Source organism: Rhyacophila brunnea, unplaced genomic scaffold, assembly GCF_057557595.1.
Source record: "Rhyacophila brunnea isolate RB1 unplaced genomic scaffold, BYU_Rbru_1.0 scaffold_1, whole genome shotgun sequence".
NCBI lineage: Eukaryota > Metazoa > Arthropoda > Insecta > Trichoptera > Rhyacophilidae > Rhyacophila > Rhyacophila brunnea.
In genome coordinates, this window is record NW_028232751.1 from 31,246,431 (window position 1) to 31,255,224 (window position 8,794).

Genomic DNA, 8,794 nt, shown 5'->3' on the forward strand with positions numbered 1-8,794 from the left:
TAAGGAGTAGTGCCTCCCAGCCGCTCGGTCTGACCCTGGTAGTCAATGTGCCACCGGTGGAATGATTACGACCCTCGACAAAGCTGAACAAAATTAACAATATTTCATATATGTAGAAGTCCCGCAGTTTGCTCTGGCAGGTCCCACCACTTCCCAGGGTGAACTGTGGAGGAGATAAGTCGGTCGCAGACCATGTACATATAGGTAATAAGGTAATAGGGTTAAAATTTTGATCAAATATAATATGCTTAGGTAAAGGGTAATTAAATTAAATTAGATATAAAATATGATTTGGATGTAAGATAATATGTAATGTAAATTGTAATATAATGGTTAGTAAAATGTAATAGGCAATGGGTTAGAGAAATAATAAAGTAGGACGTATGGACGGGTGTTAGTAATATGTAGTAGTTAAAATAATTAAGATAATTAAGGAATTAATGTAATTAAAGTAATATTAATATTAATCATATTATGTACATCGATATCGCTATATGTTTGGTTGATAGTCTGACATCCGTCAACCTTATATAAATGTGTAGCATATGGCGGTATCGGTGATCGGTGTGAATTTGTAAGAAATACAACCATCCCTAACGGATAAAAAGGCAAGATTATAAAAGTTAATTTTTAAAATAATTAAATAATAATATTCGAATTAATTTTTAATTAACCAGTAATAAATGTGGTTATTTTTGTGACTTCGGATATTAGTTGACTCTTGTTTATTGAGACTTCGAACTGTGAACTTCGAATATTAATTGATTTGACTTTTCTTTTTTTTACTAATTGTGGTGTATGGATAATAACAATAAATCGAGTTTCTTTTAATTATTATAAACTTTGGGACTTTCGATACCAATGTGAATGATACCTTTGGACTATAATCCTTGATGAAGGAATGCCATAAGGCCAAACATATTCTAATAACAATAAAATACGAGTTCTGAAGATTTCGCCCCGTGACTTCTTGGTTACTCCACGTCCATGAGGTTCCTGCCTGTTCTTCCACATTAATGAACCTCCACTTCCAAGTGCCTGAGCTAGTCAGGAAGTCGGAGGCCTTCATTAGGTTAGGTAAAAACTGTTACAAATATTTAGTGAGATCTTTGTGCTTGTTGTTTTTTTTAAATTCTTTGAACAAAAAATAAGAAAAACGATTTTATGCTTAGGTACGTACGTTCGCCAATATTAAATCGGGTTGGGAGCCACTGTCGTAGAAGATTACGTCACTGAATAACCGTTCATTACAAACTCATGCTATATAATAATATAAACTAATTGCAGTACGGCTATCCAGGGGTGGCGAACGTTTTTATGCTTAGGTACTAAAAACGAAAACAATATTAATTTGTAATTATGGATTATGTATGCCTTTCAACAGTTTCAACATCAAACAAGTGCTTTCACCTCAAAGAATTTTTGATTCCGCTAGGCCACATTGAGTGAAGAGGAATTATCTTTTGGCGACGCCCCGCACATAGAATTAAGTGCATAGCATAGACAGATCTTCCGGCAAAAAAAAACCGTCTATTTCTATTCTGATCACATTTTTTACACATCTGTAATAAATTGTAAAAAGTGAGAACGTTATGTACAGTAATACACGGACAAAAATGGAATTACAACGACGCCATATTCAGCGCTCGGAATGGACCAGAACTCACCGGAGCGCCGCTGCGGTTCGTGGAATTCCAAAAACTATCGTTCCGGCTCGTGGAAATTTATGACATCCCTAAATTTCTTTCAATTTTCTTTTTTGTGTTGAAACACTCTAAATAATTGCATACTTACATAAAAAAAGTAACTGCAGCTGCAAGCTACAAAAAAATTGTGCCTTTGCTGACATTGTTTGAAAACCTTTTGTACTTAAATAACTTAAATTCAATAAAAAATATAGTAGGTACCTACATATACCTACATAATAATTTCTAAAATATGAAACATCTTAGTACAGTCTAGCTTTTACCTTTGATTGGTATGCATTGCGAATTTACTTACCTACTAATTTATTACTTATATTTTATTGTGAGTGATAAAAATTATTTATGTTCATCGCCATCTATTTTCGTCATGTTAATTTATACCTGCGTATATTTTTACGGGCGAATGAATTGAGTTTTCGGTGGTAAAATTAATATGATAAAGTTTGGTGATTTAAATCGTACATTTATTTCGCTATTCAATTCAATTCAATTCAATTTATTTATTTTTACATATTGTGGACATTACAAATTATAAGTTTAAGACGTTCACAACATGACATAAAAAAAAGAGATAGATAGTATGTTATTAAACAGTAGAAATATGTACATACAAAAATATTAATTATATAGGTACATGGAAATACACCGGATGAGTTAAGCAGACCCTATTTTAAAAAATTATAAAATAACGTCCACCTATACTCATCCTCACGTAGGTGGAATATATCAACACCCGAAGCAATTTCGTTGAACATAGTTATCGCCCTCCCAATTGGCATTACCAGTGGCAGGTTGCTTCTGCACCTTGGGAGAATAAACAACTGATGTTCTCTATTTCTAAGATAGTTATCAGGGACACACAGGTCAACACTGCCCAGAATGGCAGAGTTCTCATTTATACCTCGTATAAGTCGAAAAAAATACGTAGCTAAATAAAGATTTCTTCTAAATTGCAAACTGCAGTATAAGAGAAAGTCAGTTGGATAAAGCCACGGATAGTATCCGTACAACCTCAAATAAAGGAGTCTCAAGAATTTCTTCAGAACCCTCTCCACCATAAGGCCATACTTCAACTGATATGGTGCCCAAACAATAGACCCACTCTCAAGTCTGCTTCGAACTAAAGAGTTAAATAAAAGTTTTAATACCGTAACATCCGAAAAGACCCGGGAAGTACGCATGACAAAGCCCAACATTTTAAGCGCCTTGTTACAAATGGTAACTGTATGGCTAATAAATGTCAGTATACTCTCAAACGTAATGCCAAGATCCCTTACAGATGATATTCGTGACAGAACTCTGCCATGCATCGAGTATTGGAAAAACAACACTTTTGAGGCTCTGGTAAACGACAAAAGATTGCATTTATCAATATTGAATTCTAGTTTGTTACGCCTGCCCCAATCTAATATATTATCTATATCAAGTTGGAGCTGACGACAATCGTCCAAGGTGACAACTTCCAAAAAGAGTTTCAAGTCATCAGCGAACAACAAAAACATAGCATTTTTTATTACCATTGCTATGTCATTTATAAAAATCGTGAACAGCAACGGCCCTAAGTTTGAGCCCTGAGGGACACCAGAAAATGTGTAAAAGGTCTGTGACTGATAAAGGCCGTACGATACGTATTGTTGAAGGTTCCTAAAATAACTCCCGAATAGCTTCAAAAATCGATCAGACAATCCAATAAGTTGGAGTTTTTCCATCAGGACATCATGATCGACTTTGTCAAATGCTTTCGAGAAGTCATTGTAAGAACAGTCAACCTGGTGGCCTCTTTCCAGGGCCGATGACACATAATCGGTAAATACCATCAGGTTAGTTTCCGTTGATTGGCCTGCTCTAAATCCATGCTGTTCGTTTATTATAAATGACTCAATTTTTGTAGAAATCATGTTGTGCATGATCATCTTAAGAATTTTTGCTGGTGCAGAGAGAACAGCTACCGGCCTGTAATTTTCCACTGATGACTCTGTACCACTCTTATGGATTGGAGTAACCTTCGACATCTTCCACGTTTCCGGAAAGATACCTGTCTCCATTGTAAGATTATATATATATGCAAGTGGGCAAAATCAACACACCCCTTTAAAAAAAATGTAGGGACGTTATCAGGTCCCAAAGAGTGAGTATTTTTAAGTTTTTTAATAAATTTTAACACATCACTCTCATCAACTGGAAAAATATCAATGGACTGGGCACCGCATGATGGCTGTCTCGACGCAGAGGAAACATCCAAATAAGGAATACAACTTGCGTAGGCATACCCGCCATCCCTTCTTAATGATTTAATATAATCCCAAAACGATTTGGGATTGTCACAAATGCAATCTTCTACCGATTCCATATATGTTCGATAGGCCATTCGAACAGCTTGCCTCACTCTCAAGTAATAAAGGCTAAACATTTCATAGTCGCGTTGACCATGCTCAGCCTTCCAAGCTTTGTGATAGCAATGCTTGATCTGAATGTCCCCAATAATCTCTCGAGAAAACCACCTCGGGTATCGCCTTCCACCACGACATGGCAACCTCCTTGAAAAACATTCATCAAACACATTATATACAGTATTATAAAAGAATTGTACCGCCTCATTTACATCACAAATCCCGAGCAACTCACTCCAATCTACTTCACTCATTAATGAGTAAAGTAGCTTGAAGTTTCCACCTTCAAACTTCCATCCCCTGCACCGATCGGTTTCATGTGAGGGTATTTCAGTTCACAGCGGGCGAATCGACCGAAACCTGAGCACAAAAACCAAAGTAGGATGATAGTCATCCTACCGTACAAGAGGGGACATGCATCGGGAAACTGACAAATTGATGTTGCTGAATACCCTATCCAGAAGCCCATTACTAGAGTTAGAAATATCATTGTACTGAGAAAATCCAAGAACAGCGCACATAAATTCCAGTTCACTATTGACCCTTTCACCGTTACGCGCTGAAGTTACATTAAAGTCTCCCATCACAATAATACTTCTGTCTCCAATCAAGTTGACACTAGATAGCATATTCTCAACAAAACATTTTTACACCTCCACGTCACTGGCTGGAGGAAAATATACAACACAAACGTAAATAGTGACTCCATCACAGGTTAGTTTCACCCAAAGGTCCTCATTTGGAGTCTTTAAAGCATGGACACGTTCGGCCTTGAACCCCTCCATGCTTCTTACCCCCAAAAGACAGCCTCCACCCTGCCTGTGGCCTGCGCCGGAATCTCGATCCCTCCTAAAGACTAAGTACTCACTTCCAAAATATTCGCGATTAAAAACACTGTCATTAAGCCATGTTTCAGTTAACCCTATGACATCATAGTCGTCAGCCAAAACATTTCTCAAAAAATCGACAGCTTTTGTCTTTAAGCCACGTACATTTTGGTAGTAGAACAATAATTGCCTTGGGCAATTATTATTTTCATTGTTAAGTCAGCTGGTTGGCAGCCGTGGTGTTTCAATTTTTGACACCCATTCTTTAATGAATGAGTAACGTGGCCAATTATCAGGCTTTAGAATCAACGTACTCAGTTTAACAGGAATCCCTATCTTAAAAGATGCGTAGTCCCCTTTTGACTTTAGCTTTGCAATTGTAAATTCGGCGTTACAATTTGCAAGTATTTTTAAATAATCAGACATATCCGCAGCAGACGTCTCTGGGTGAAAGGGGTAGAAGTGGTAGTTTTTAACTACATCGCTCCCCTTCACTCCTCCGCCTAAGATGCCACGGACAGCCGCTGGTCACTTCTTCTTCACTACTGTAGACCATTTTCCGTCTTCAGTAGATCGTCCAACAGCCAAAATGTCTATGACGTCACGCTCTGGATTAGAAGTACTTTCCCCCGTTTTCGAGATCTCGGTCGTAGACTTTTTACTGATGTTATCTAAAACCTTCTTTGACCTGGTTATTCGGGACGTCATCGTATTAGATAGAGTCGCAGTTGTTGTTGATTTCTGTTTGACACTCGATTCCTTAATTGGCGCATTACCGCTAATTACCGATTTGTTGGATTTCGACTTGCTCGGTAAAGCGGCGGGCGGTGCATCGCGCGGGGCCGGAGGGGGGCACACCAACTGACAGGTACACGTTTTATTCAACCGTTCTTCTAATTTTTCAACTTTTTTTAGCAATAATTCCACAATCACTAACACACGATTTGGTGCAGCAGACACGAGTTCTTCACCATTACACTGAACTGCTTTGCTTACAGTCGACATTTCTAAATTTAAATGAATTAAATTCAGTCAATTTTAAGGATAAGAGGAGAGCACACAAAAACAGTCGTCTCACGTCGGCGGTAAGGTAAGCTATAATATATGCGTAGTTTATTCTGGAGTATGGAGTTTCATTGTCTATAAAAAATTAATGAATCAAATTTTGAATTTAAATTTTAGCCTTAAGGCTATACCTCAGTTGAGGCACGGTCTAAAAAGATCGTGGCTAGGCAATGCGCGGATTGCGGGTCACGGGTGCAAATGACGCATGCCAAACGAAATATAATTTGTCATATAAATCCAACTTGCGTCCATTTAATGTTCTGTTTATTGTTCTATCAGTAACAATAATAATATATTCATTGACATGTTTACTTTTTAAAGTAAATGGATAACGTTTTTAGTCATCTTTACACGATTTAAGAATTAATACCCCCGTCGTCATCAGAAAACAAATTGACGTGTTCCCAGCTCGACGTTCTCTCTCCGAATGGCAGCGAGTCCAAAATTTCGTCGCGCCTATAGTTGAAAATTATTTGCCGTTTCACTGATGTATCGCCTTAAACAATATAGTTTCCCAATGCGGGACATTCATATCGAAACAATTGATGACAATAATAATGAAGCAATGCATAGGTACCTAGGTATATTATTTGAGAGGAATAGACCAATTACGATAAGTGTCAGCTATATCTGTCGACTCGTTTAGTTGCAGTGAGAACCATTCACATTTTTCAACTGACTTTGTAAATCAGTTGACATTTTCTGGATCCTCATTAGATAACTGCACAGTCATCTTGAATTGCCAAACTAATTTCTCGCTTATTGAAAAATTCTTCAAACAGCGTATCGGCACCAGTGAGATATGCTTTCTTAATTAATTCGCTCTCTAAAAATGATTTTTTACTTTGTGCCAACAAATGAGAAATTTTAAAGGAAGTAATGGTACATAGCATTTTTATTTTTATAAACAGTTACTAAAAAACGTTTGCTGTGTGTAGATAGTTTTGATTTTAGTTGATCAATTTTTCTTTTTCTCAATTCTGATTTAGGTAGATAATCAACGCCAAAAAAATTGTAATTTGTCTTGAAATGGCGTTTTGAGGTTATGTTTTTTTATCACTGGCACAGCACCGTTGCGTATTAAGCAAACACCTTTGTCCTTAGTTTGAATAAAAAAGTACCCAGTCTTCTTCCCAATCGCTGTTCAATTGATACATTCGTTGTTTTTTACTCGGACAACTCATTTTGGGGTAAAATAATTTCAATAAAAAATCAACCGCAGTGACGACACGTAATGTGGTCATCATCATCATCTTCAGGGGCGCGACAACCCGGTGTGGGTCCTGGCCTCCTCCAACAGCTCCCTCCACCTGTCCCTATCCAGTGTGGCCGCTTTCCAATTTGGTACCCCCAGAATACGGCTGTCACTGACAGCTCCATCCAACCAGCGAATCTTTGGCCTGCGTCTTCTTCTACGTCCTATTGGATTGCTGGACATCACTCTCTTTGCCGGTTCATTGTCATTTATACAGTGCACATAACCTAGCCATCGCAGTCTCCCAATCTTAATTGATTGAACTGTGCTGCAATCTTCGTACAGCCCGTAGAGCTCAGGATTATATCTTCTCCTCCAATTGGTGCCATCCCTGATCGGTCCATATATACCGCGGAGAATTTTTCTTTCAAAGATGTTCAGGGCTCGTTCATTTTGCAGAGTTAATGTCCAGGTTTCTGATGGGCAGGTGAGCACTGGCTTTACAAGTGTCTTGTAAAGAGTGCTTTTAGTTTGGCGAGATAGTAAGCGGGACTTAAAATGTCTTAACAGGCCAAAGTAGCATTTATTCGCAGACATGATTCTCTTGTTGATTTCTTCTGTAATATCATTATGTCGAGTTACAAGAGATCCAATTTAGCACCACCATATACACCATTTAGTCAAGATAATGAATAGTTATAATTTTTTTTGTAAATTATTTCTTGAAAACGTGCCTTGTGATTGTATAAAGACTTTTTTAATAATATGATCTGTTGTTTATAATATATTAGGTAAATGGTTATTGAAAAATAGTAATCGTTGCAAAAAAAAAAAATATTAGTTTGCAGTATTCCACTATGCACCAAAAGTGTGACTTAACTGATTTTCCATTAACATATCAATTATTTACGAATTTTGTTTTGCTTATTAAAAAAACAATATGAACATAGAATATTTATTAGAAAATTATGTGTTTATTACAATATAGTATAAATGAAACTAAGTACTATTCTAAATAAAATATTACCACAGTAAGAGTAATAATAAAAAAGGAAGCAATAAAAATAAATGTAAATGTTATGTTTCAACCGATGAATAAAACTTAAAATTAGTGTCAAAATATGAATTCTATTCGATTTCAAAATCCAAAGATAATCCAAACCCTTCTACATCGTCTGTATAATCAGCTCCGTCATTATAGAGAAATTGGTAGAAGGGTTTGGCATCTTTGAGTACAAAGCTTAGTATTTTTTTTAGACCAGTTATTTTTTCTGCTGATAGTTTTTCTATTTAATGTATTATTATAATTTGATGTGCCTCCAAAACTAAGAAAGGTATCTTCAATAATATTGACAATATTATCATCTACTGATAATCTACAATATCTTCTTCAATCATTGATAATGTCTCTTCTATTTTTCAAAGCCATTTCATTTCTTGCCATAGCAACCATGAGTTTGCCTCTATTCATCTTGGAAATAAGGGAAAAAATATATTACCACCAATAATCCCCATTTACATTTACATTATAATACACTAATAAATTGTTAGACAATATTTTTATTGTTAAGGCAATATTTATGTATCAACCAAATATTTCAATAAATCATT